The sequence below is a fragment of the Podarcis cretensis genome, assembly GCF_951804945.1.
Source record: "Podarcis cretensis genome assembly, chromosome: 5".
Taxonomy (NCBI): domain Eukaryota; kingdom Metazoa; phylum Chordata; class Lepidosauria; order Squamata; family Lacertidae; genus Podarcis; species Podarcis cretensis.
In genome coordinates this window covers 27,968,965-27,980,563 of record NC_137174.1, presented here as the reverse complement: position 1 = coordinate 27,980,563, position 11,599 = coordinate 27,968,965, and the positions used below count along the sequence as shown (strand labels likewise).

Genomic DNA, 11,599 nt, shown 5'->3' with positions numbered 1-11,599 from the left:
CCGTACGGGCCAGTCTTGCCAGACTCTAGGGTTGTGCGCTCATCTCACTCTATAGGCCGGGAGCCAGCGCTGTCCGCAGACATTTCCAGGTCACGTGGACAGCGTGACAAGCTGCATCTGGCGAGCCAGCGTAGCACACGGAATGCCATTTACCTTCCCGCTGGTAAGCGTTCCCTATTTATCTACTTGCACCGGGGGGTGCTTTCAAACTGCTAGGTTGGCAGGCGCCGGGACCGAACGACGGGAGCGCACCCCGCCGCGGGGATTTGAACTGCCGACCATGCGATCGGCAAGTCCTAGGCACTGAGGTTTTACCCACAGCGCCACCCGCGTCCCACCGCTTGACGGTTAGGAAACCTCTAAGTCAATGATTCCCAATTAGTTAAGTATTGCAGACCCCCTGTTTTTCAAAAGCCAAGCTATGGACCCCCTACTTTTGAAAATGTTGAAACCTCTATGGTAGTTTTTGTTAGGTTATGTTAAGTAAATTAAGATCATGGACAATGCTGGGATTTCTCATAGGTATAAATAACCATATATAAAGAAGGTGAAAGAGGCCTGCAGTTTATCTGCAGCTACTAGCCGATTTGCGACATGATATTTTGTAATTTCTTTGATGTGTGTGAGATGTTTAATTATTGGCCACCATCACTATTGCTTGATGATTTTTTCATTTCAAAGGTGTTCATATCCTGCCTTCTGCTTCCTTAACTTTTTTTCCCCTTCTGAAAAGAAAACAAGAGGAAAAAGTTAAACTAAAGAACAGGTTGGAAAAGATGCAGTATGAAATATGAAGAATCGTGGGACTAACTGACCACTTCAGTGATTATGAAAATTGTAAACTATTTAAAGGCGAGAATCCATCGCTGTTCTTCATTAGGATCTGATTACCTGAACCATTAACATTTGGCTTTTATTATGATGATTGTAAAATGCCGTCCACATTAATGGACAAAAGAAGTTGACATGGTTTTCTTGATTAACCCATCAATAATCATTTGGAATAATTTTTCTTCATACACTGTATGAAACATTTGCATGTCCTGTAATAATGGGCATTGCGGTCTCAGTAAATGAGCATTCAGATAATCTACCTCTGGGAGAAAGGTTCTACTTCAAAGCTTTGCTAAAAGAGAGTGAAAGAAGCTAAATATGAAATTTCCTTTTAAAAAAAAGAATTGGTGTTATATTGCAGAAAACTTTTCTTAGCAGCAGAGCATTAGGGACTGCATAATGGTGCATAACCACCACCTTCAGGGTTTGTGCAAAGGCCCCTCAGAATCTGCTTCCCATATTTACCTCATGAGGCAAACTTCTTCAAGAAGTGCTCCAGACCAACAAGCTATATTTTTTGCAGTTTTTGTAATTGTTAGTTTTAACCTGTTTTTAAAGTTGTTGTAAATTTCAAATTGTTGTAACCTGCATTATTACAGTGGTACCTTGGTTTAAGAACAGCCCGGTTTAAGAACGATTTGGTTTACCAACTCCGCAAAACCGGAAATAGTGTCTTGGTTTGAGAACTTTACCTCAGTCTAAGAACGGAATCCGAAAGGTGGTGAGAAGCAGGTCCAGTGATGGGTGTGGCCTGTGGAAAGTGGGTGTGGCCTGGGGAGAATTCTAAGGGCCAGATAGAGAAGTATTAAGGGCCACTTTCGGCCCTCAGCATCATGAGGCTTCCCACCTCTGGATCAGCTGAAAATACCCCGTGTGGCTATGGGGTTTCCTCCCTGTCTTCAATTTAGCCTGTTACACTTTTTCACTTGAAGCTGCTTCTTTACATGGGGGCGGAGAGGTGGTTTGTGTTTTCGTGCATCTTTCTTCCAACTTTAATTTTTGCTTCTTGTATACATTTCTCAAGATGTTTCCCCCCTTGATTTCAGGGTTGCTAATTTCTCCCAGTCCATGGTGTTCTTCCTGAGGAGAAACAGCCAGATGTTCTAAATACAGAGTGTGCTTACTAACTGGATAGCGGTTTCTCAAGCAGCAATAACCATAATAAAGCTGTCAGAACTTCCTTCTTTCTCCTCATATGGCATTTGAAACGTCCCTAGGATCCGTGCTTTGCTGTCATGGGAAGGGCAGAGCTACGATGAACAGCTACTGCAATTATCAGCAACTTCATGCATCACCAAGTACACTTATCCCTTAAACTTCCAAAAATATTCCCTTTCAGAAGGCTTTAAAGAAATAAATGCCAGACCTGCCACACTGGTTTTTTGTAACTCTGAGAAATGCTAATCTTCAAAGTTGGGGTTCAGTTCCGGAGACCCAACCAGCACCTGAGTTAAAAAGGAAGAAAGAAAAATATATGTCTTTATGATGCTGCCTCTTTTAAATAGTTCGTGGTTTTGACTGATCCTACCAAGTGCGTCACTCAAGGCCCTAAAAGTCTTCTTGACTTCAAGTCAAGGAATTATGGCACTTGACGAAAATAAAAACCACTTTCACAACCAAGGCCAAATTTAGGTAACTAGCAATGGCTGTGAGCCAAACCAGACAACACGTTAAATGTGAGTATACACTTAACATGCCTGCTTTTTGTTAGCAAATACTGAGGGCCAGGATCGAGACCACACTGTGCAGCGAGGGTGTGGGGTTAGTCTTACGATATGGTCCCAAGGGGAATCCAGCAATTGCTGCTATTTTCCAGGAGTGAACCTGCTTTGGACACCAATGAAAGCTGACCTCCTGGGGCTTAAAGAAGGCATTTTCATTGGGATTGTGGCACAGGAGGAAATGAATAAACTCTACCCTGCCATGTGAACATTGTCCTAATCCTGATCACACCCTCTGTAGCTGCTATTTAATTAACAAAGATCACAAAGATTAACAAAGAAATGCATGTACATAGACTATATTATTGGTCCTCTGCTAACAGATTACACTGGGTGAAACATCCAGAGAACTCTAACAAAGATACATGGATACTGGTGGCTTTTTCATGTATTTCGTGTTTTTTTCCAGGATTGTACCCAGGATGTTTTAACTGTGCAAACGAAAAAGAAAAGCATCTGGGACATGGGAGAGGGCCTTCTCGGTGACTGCTCCCAGGCTTTGGAACTCCCTCTCTGGAGAAGATAGACAGGCTCCTTCCTGTGGAAGATTTTCTTGTTCCAACAGGCTTTGGGGATCTGACTGCTTTTAATGAAACGGCTGGTGCTGTGGTGTTTTCATTGTAATAATTTGTATGGTTTTAATAGCTTACATATATGTATATAGTTTCAATTCTGGTAATGTTTAATTGTTTGCTCTGTTTTTAGTGGTTCTTGTTTTTATGTGTATGCTACCTTGAGGAAAAGTTGGGGGTATAAACAAATATATAATAATATAATAACATTTCTCCACTTAAAGGCATCTTCAAATTGTAGCAGAGGCTCCACTTTAGATGGAGCCCAAATCTTTAGGATGTGTGGTTTTATTTGTTAATCCAAACATGGAATTGCATGCAGAATCTATTATCGGAAGTCATATCTGATCTGATACCTTGGATTTTTTTTCATTTATTGTTTCATTTATTCATTTATTTATTGAATTTATATACCGCTCTATACCCACAGGTCTCAGAGTGATTTGGATACATTTCTGAGAGCCATAACATTTACTTACTTACGTACGTATGTACTTTTTATTGGTTCTGGAAAAGCCTTTGGCAGAACCGATTTGTAGATTTGTTTCCACATGTGTGAGGTTTAGCATAAACAGAATATACTGTCCCCAGTATTGGTAGTATAGGATGGAAAATAGTATTGGGGAATGGGGGGGTGGGGAGAGAGAGAGAGAGCATACCAAACTGATCGAAATGCAAAATAAGCCCATTTGCAGGATGTTATTTTCCCCACTCCAATAGGCAGAACACTCTCCTTTAATCAAATGACATGAAAAGCCCTGGGAATATGTACCTTTGAGCAGACTGCTATATCACGCTGGAGCTATGGGCCTCTTTCTTTCACCTCCCCCCCCCCCCAATCCGCTTTCCTTTGCATTGTCTGACCTTTAGAAAAATGCCATTAAAATACATACTGTGGTATATGTAGCTGGTCTGTTTACTAAAGATATACGACATTTACATATAGCATGGGGTTACTTGATGCATGTGCAAAAAGAGATTAAGAGAGCTCTTTCACATTGGCTGTGGGTTTCTCACATTTCCCTGTGGTCTCTAGAAGCAGGCTAGTGACTTTGCAAGACCCTAGCAATATGCAACATGCTCTCTCTTTACATATTACTTGCAGGTTTTCTGCAGAGCAGCAACACTTTCCATGATGCACCATTTAATCTCATTTACTTTATATGTTTGTGTGCGTGTTTTAAAAAATGCTTCTAAATCACATTTCTACTTTTCCAAATCCTCAAAAATTTAAGAGCACACTGTTTTTTAAAAAAAACCCAACTCCAGCACCATAAATGTAGTTGAACTGGTTTTAAAACAATGGGATATCTAATTTAATGTTGAACCGGTCAGTCAATAATTTGCCTTTTGCCAAAGCCTAAACATAGGTGACTTCAAGTTTGTGACATCCAGCCGTGATCTGGAAAGAGAGTCAAAGGCTGCAGGGGCATCAGATGGGGAGCTGTGTCTGGGTCAGGAGTGAGTTGGCTGCAGAAGGCAGTGAGGCCAGTGTGCCTGAGGCAGTTGGACCAGAACTCCCAGAGGAACCACCAAGGTCTGCAAAGCCAGAGCCAGAACCTTGATGGACACCTGAGTGTGGAGAACCAGGCCAGAAGCACACTGGGAATGAAGGAGTGTCCATCTTCAGGGGAGAGGGTTGGCCCTGTAAGTCTCCAATGTTGCATCAAGTGGATGGAGCACGAAAAAGGTGGTCTGGAGACAGAGGCATAAAACTCCTCAGCCTGCTCCTAACCTTTCCTGGAGCAAGTTGCTCATTCAGAGCTCCCCACGGTCCGGTAACCTTCAACCACCCTCACCACTTCCCCTGTGGGTTCTGGTACTGGACCAGAACATGACAAAGCTGTTGAGGTTGCTTACAGCTTTCACAGAATTTTCAACTTGGTTTTTTTTTTTTTAAAAAAGCCCTTCTTCAATTGTTTTTCTCATCCCCATGACACCCAAAACAAAAACATTCTCAGACTCTAAACAAGTGCACACAACTTGTGCCTCCGCTGATTAAAATCTGTCCCTGCTAATTAGCGGAAGCTGGAGCAGATTAATCTGTCAATTTAAAACTGGCTACAGATTGCAGCCCTTGTTAAAATGGATCAACAAACCAGATGAAGCTACAGCCTTGGAGTCCAAGGCATCTCTCCCAGCCAGCCTTCTCAAGATGGATCCCAGTCTTTCTTCTTCTTCCTTCTTCCCAGCACCGCTTGCTCAAAAACTCTCTTTTCCTGTCACCTCACACACACATCTGTCTCCCCAGGCCAAAGGATTCCTCTCAGATGGCCTATCAATAACCCCTTTTGTTATGTTAACAGATCTCTGTTAACAGGCCAGCCAGATGCCACACAGTTCCATGTAAAAAAGCTGACAGGACCAGCCCTAACATTTGTGAGAGAGAGACGGCCGCCTCAAGTTGCGAATGCTGGGAGTGGGGCAGTGGGAGCAGCCCCCTGGCTAGTCTTCTTGTGTAGAGGAGGAAGTTCTTCCATAGCCAGTATTGAAGTAAGATTCAGCTGCCCTTCTGGGTTAGCTTTGGAATGTGAAGAGATGAGGCTGCCATATTGTCTATTGTGTCACAGTCCAATTCTAGAAGCCAACTGTACTGATGGCTGAATCTCATTTCAACACAGGCAAAAGGACAACATCCTCCACCCTACCTGAAGACAGCAGGTTATCTTGGGGGACATGACAAGTTGGGCCAAATACCCTCCCTCCACTCTTGCAGAGCCATTTGTCCCCCACAAAAAGGGGAGATATCTGGCAACCTTCGGGGGATGGGTGAATTATATGAAAAATTGTGTCTTGCCTTTAAATATGAGGTGGCTGAGTGTTTTTCTTCCCCTCGTTCCTTTTAACAAAAGAAAAAGGTGTTGTTCCCAGGGATGTTCTGTCCCACAACTTGAACATATATAGACAATAACAGGGAAAATCTTGAAGACTAGGGGAGACTGACCAGAGCTTGGAAAGATTGTTGCAGAGAGAGCTTATCCATTCTCAATTACCACATAAGATGAATTTGTTTATTTATTATTTATTTATTTGCAGATTTATAGCCAACACTTTGGTGAATTTTTTTCAATCACAGAGTGGGGAGCAAAGTAATAAAAGTAAACAATGTACAAAATTTACAAAACTGTACAAGTAGGTCTAACCAACCACAGCTTAAAAATTCTGTCTTAAGGTAAACAAGCTGAATAAGTTTAGCAGAAACATTCCACTTTTCTTAATGTATGTGATGCACTTGAAAAGTATGCCAGTGATCTTTGACTGACTGACTGATTAATTAATTAAAATGTATCTCGTCTGCCTTTCTCTCCCAAAGGGGTACTTGAAGCAGCTATCAACTATAATAAAAAACATAACAATAAAACTCACTAAGAGTTAAGAAGCCATCAATAAAACAATAAAATTAAATGAGCGTAATCAAAACTAATTGGTAAAACAGCAGCATCACCAGTCAGCAAAGACAAGTATGCATGAAGAAAACTCAAAACATTTTGGGTGACATCTGTTGTTCACTTCTCAGAGAAGGCCTTTTGATTTCCATGGGCCTTGTGGGATATCTATGAGCAAGGGTATCAACTATAGGGTGCCCTGGGTGCCTGAGTACCTACAACATTTTTGTTGTGAGTGCTCAGCATCCACATCACAGGGGCCCCAACAGACTTCCTGTGCTTCAGAAAGCACCAGAAGTCACGTCCAAGGCCTTCGAGACCTTGGAGATACTGGCCGGGGCCTTGCGAGATCTCGGAACCTGACTTCCGGTGGTGCCACTGGAAGTCAGGTTCCAAGGCTGGGGCGCACGCATGATGTCATGACATCACGTCACAACATGATGTCATGATGTCACATGCATGGGCACCCATAATCTGAGGCCCAAGTCAGCTCCCCTGTTTTTGGGAGAAGAAAGGGCTAAGGAAGAAACCCTGCACAAATCTGGAGTGGAGTCTCTAAGATGGTTGGATGGCACCTTGTATGCCTCCTTCCTGTAACTCCTGCAGCCAAGCTAGTACCAAACTTATTGCTCTGCTTTCCTTTGGACCACATCAGTGGGGCCAAGAGAGAGGTCCTGTCATCTAGGCAGCTCAGGACCTCAATACACATTGCCCAGGCTTGCACCCCAGGAAGGGCACTTCGGTGCTGCTAACACAGCGGATTGACTTAACCCCTGGAGGCACACTCCATTGTCTCTTGCGACAGGCAGATGCCAACCACTATTGGCAATGATAGTGTACTTGCATGAATAAAATCTATTTTAAAATGTAGCTACTCTAAATTATGCTTTTTTGAACTGGGAGACCTGTTTCAATCGAAGGGCCACCCTTCCTTATGGGGAACGTTCTGGGGCCCGCATACCAGGGTTGGGGGGAGGGACACAGAGGCCAAACTGGGCAAAATGATGACTGTGTCTCTTACCTTTGTACAGCTGGCTACATTCCAGCCACAGACAACACAAGCCCCTCACACGCCAATCTCCATCCTCTCACCAGACCAGCAAGAGACATTTTCACAGTACAAGGACACATTCCAGCCAGACACACAAGGAAATTGGAAGCAGGGCAATTAAGGGGTGTGACCTGGAGAGAAGGGGTGTGGTCTGTATCCCAAGGGCCAGATAAAGAGGTCTGGAGCACTGATGTTATGGACTAGTTGAATGCAGAGGAATGGCAGGAGGAACCAGCTGGGGAACCCCCGAGGGAAGAAGGCTCAGAGCCCAGGGAGTGGTGATGGGACAACTGTGAATGGTCAGAGGGAGAAGACCAGGAAGAGGAGGTGTCGGAAGCTGAGGAGGTAGCAGGAGTTAGTGAGCAGGGAGAGTCTGTGGCAGAGGAAAGTCCAGAGTCAGAGGCAAGGGAGGAGGGAGGCCAAGAGGCAGAGAGGAGTCCAGCTGGTGAAGAGTCACAGGTGTCTTCCCCTCCTGCTGTGACAAGCTCCTCTCCCCCCTGGTCTCCAAGAACCAGAAGAGGCATGAAAAGGGTTGGCTGCATGCAGGCGCAGTCTGTGATTGCTTGGGGAAAGCTTGAGGAGGCGGGGACTGATTTTCAGTCTCGGCAACTGATTTTCATGGAGGAAGACCATTGGGAATGAGCTGCTCTGTTCATTAGGCCTGACATTCAATTGAGTCAGTGGAGATCATGCTTTTGCTAATAAAGAGTTAGCTCCAACTTTGAACTGTGTGCTTTGAGTGCAGCTCTGGGACCTGAGGTTCATACCCCAACCTCCTCATGAAAAGGATCTACTTTCCATCTTTGGTATCTCCATTTAAAAGATTTCAGGAAGCAGAGCTCAGACAGACTTATGCTTGAGATCTTGGAGAGCTCAGGCCAGGCAGAGTAGATAATGTTGTGCTGAATGGACCTCCCAAAGTAACTTAAGAAAAGGTTGTCGATAAGGAAATTGTGTAGGCCATAGTGGTGCCTTCCTTCTGCAAGGTGAAAATCTTGTTCTACTTTACAGAAATGGGACTAATAAAATATAATTGAGAAAATAATTGTTTGAGGTCAGTTTCGTTAGAGGAGTATTTGTTTATTATTTTGTTGCTGAATATTCAGAGGTAATGAGGCTGAAGATAGATGTGGCTTTGGAACACTCAACCTTCAAGCAAACACTGATGGAACAAATGGTTTCTACTTTGCCATGTTTGCCAGAGTGGATCAAGCTTTGTCATAAAATTCAAAGCTTTAAATAGGTATTTTGGGGCTCACAAAACCTGAATAAATACAGATACGAAGTCTTCAATTATGGATGGCTTGTGACCATTAATAATGAAAGACTTTTAATCCATGGTATGAAAGTTGTCTCCAATTCCCACTTAAATCCTGTTAGTTGAAAACAAAACCCTTAATACTGCTCGTTTATGGTTTAATTTACATTCCCTCCCCACCTTTTCTCTTGTCTTTTTAAAGAAGGTTTCAGCTCCCGCACCAAACTAAGAAAATGTTTCTGTTTCCCAGTTAAGATGGCACTGGAGTGTCCTAAAAACACTTAAATATTCAGCTATGGAAGTGGCTTTATTAAAACTTCTGTTCTTGGAGGCTACTGGCGCATACATCTTGCAACCCAGTAACAAAGACGAGAACAGGTACTTCCATTTTCTAAAAATGTGGGCATGAAGACAAGAAGAGTCATACTACATGTTATAGAGATTAGGCTGTCAAAAGCAGCCAATCCATGTACCCTCACATTAACATCTAGTACTTTAATGAAATGGTGATGTGACATTGTGCTGCACATTGCTCCACCTGCACTGGCAACAGCCAAGCACATACAACAGGGACAGAAAGATGTTCATTATGGCAAAAATTAAGAAATTACCTCAAGGGACTGCAGTTTTGAACAGAGAGGGATTCCCCCCCCCCCCAAGCAGGACACCATTTTTCTGCTTGCAATTTCCTCTCCCAAGCTGCTTCCTCCCCTCACAATTCAGATGTCTATTTACCGTATTTTTCGCCCCATAGGACGCACCACCCTATAGGACGCACCTAGGTTTTTTTGGGGGGGGGAATAAAGAAAAAAAATTATTTCCCCCCCAGGCACGGGGCTGGCGCGGGGGAAGCCCGAGCTTCCCCCGACCCCAGCCCCCAGAAGAGCCTGCTATCCGCAAGCCTAGGGAGCCGCGCCGGTCTCCCCAGGCTTGCGGACAGCTGTGCGAAGCCCGGGCGCGCTGAAGAGGCTTTGGAATGCAGGCAGCTCTGCACGACCCTCCGGAGACCCTCCTTGTCCTGCCCCACACACTGGGTAAATAATATATACCTAAATCCTGAAGTGAAGAAGCAGTTTGGGAGCGGCAATTATGAGTGTGTGTGTAAGAGAGGGAGGGGAATCCCATGTGGAGGATATCATTCTCTCTCTCTTAAACATTTGGGGGGAAAGACAGTGATTTAAAACGTGGGTGAACAACAGCTATGAGAATCTAAAAGTTTTTTGGGTTTTTTTAAACAAGTAGCTGCCTTGCTAAGCTGCCAAGGAGAAAGCAAGAGTCTCATCTACACCTCCACAGCAAGGAGTGAAACTTGTGGGTGGACGTCTGATAGGGCTGCATTATGTTTCCTTGCCATAGCTGACACGAGGTTTCAATGGACAGGGCAAGCCATTGTAGTTTTGCAATGGCCCATTACGGATCCATGCTTTTGATCAATGTGGAACGGCAGCAACTGTTTAGGAAGTGGCGTCCCAGTGGCCTTCTCCACCTCCTTGGGGCAGGGCACAAACTTGCCAACTCATTTTGGTGCTGTGCATCCCAAAGACATTTGATTATCAAGCGCCTGAGCTTCGTCCTAGCGAGTGCCTTCATGGGATGGCGATATGCTAGCAATTCAGAGAGACGACAGGCATATTCAGAGACCTTCTTCCCTCCCCTCTCCATTTGATTAACAACGCCTGGAGGAAGCCCAGGCCCCACCCTTCCCATAGCATCACAATCACTGCCTGCCAAATGTTGTGGGTTGCACTTCCGTCATGGATTGTAGTTCAGAAACTTTTTCTGGAGGGGGGAAGCCACATGCACTGCCTCTGCTTTATCCTGTTTGCATGGAGGAGATGCTCTTGAACACCTTGATTGCCCCTTTCTGTACCTTCTCTGCTTCTCCAGTGCCCTCATAGAGATGGGAGGACCAGAATTGTCTCTCGTATTCCAGACGTGGCTGTACCCAGCTATTGTTATTCTGGCTGTTTTGCTTTCCAATTCTTTCCTAGTAAACCCCAGCATGGCATTTACCTTCTTCATCACTGCAGTACACCATCAGAATTTTCACTGAGCTATGAGGTGGATGATCTCTAGTAAGCTAGGCCTTTCTGCTGGTACAACCCAACTTACAGATGAACTTCCCTAGAGAGGCTCCCCTGGGTGCATCCTTATGGGTAAAACCTTTTTTCATTCACTCAGGCTGTTTTTTAATTTGTACACCACCCTTAAAATACAATATAAAAGCACAAAATACATAATAAAAACCAAAACAACGAAAACAAAACAAAACAATAACACCCCCCCCAGGTTTTCTTTTTTAAAAACAAGCCAGGCGTCTCAATTTTATAATTTGTGTTTTATTATAGATCTGCCAGGAAGAACTTTTTTCTTTTTTTTAATGCTGCCATTATTGCTTTGTATTGCATGTTTAATATTGCGTTTTGAGTGTGTGAGAGAGCTGCCCGGGGAAGACGTGTTTTACTTAGCTATACAAAGGTAGTTAGTAAACAAACAAACAAATACCCAATGGCTTAAAAGAATCACCAGTCTAAAGGTTTCTTCTTCAGAATAAGGATTTTGACATGTTCTTTTGGTGTGCCGTGTTTGTTCTTTGGCAGTTTTTTAAAAAAATATAATCAGGATTTTAACTGACTCCTCTGGGTGCAAAGCTGTGAATCCAGACTGCCATGCTGATGTCACATGTAGAGTGCAGAAACGGCACATTCAGAGTTCTCTTTCATGGAAGGCTACCAAACAGAGAATTTGCTTGCGGAGAGGGGAGCGTTTTTCTTTCC

The 11,599-nt window shown here is 43.9% G+C and overlaps 1 long non-coding RNA gene across 1 annotated transcript; it reads right to left on the bottom strand.

Moving 5' to 3' along the window:
• Window positions 1-345: 345 nt before the first annotated feature.
• LOC307216009 lies at window positions 346-6,693 on the bottom strand. Its single transcript, XR_013838876.1, has 3 exons — window positions 5,227-6,693; window positions 2,201-2,279; window positions 346-725 (listed from the first exon to the last, which is right to left on the bottom strand). It is a non-coding gene; the product is annotated as an uncharacterized lncRNA (long non-coding RNA).
• Between the last annotated feature and the right edge of the window lie 4,906 nt (window positions 6,694-11,599).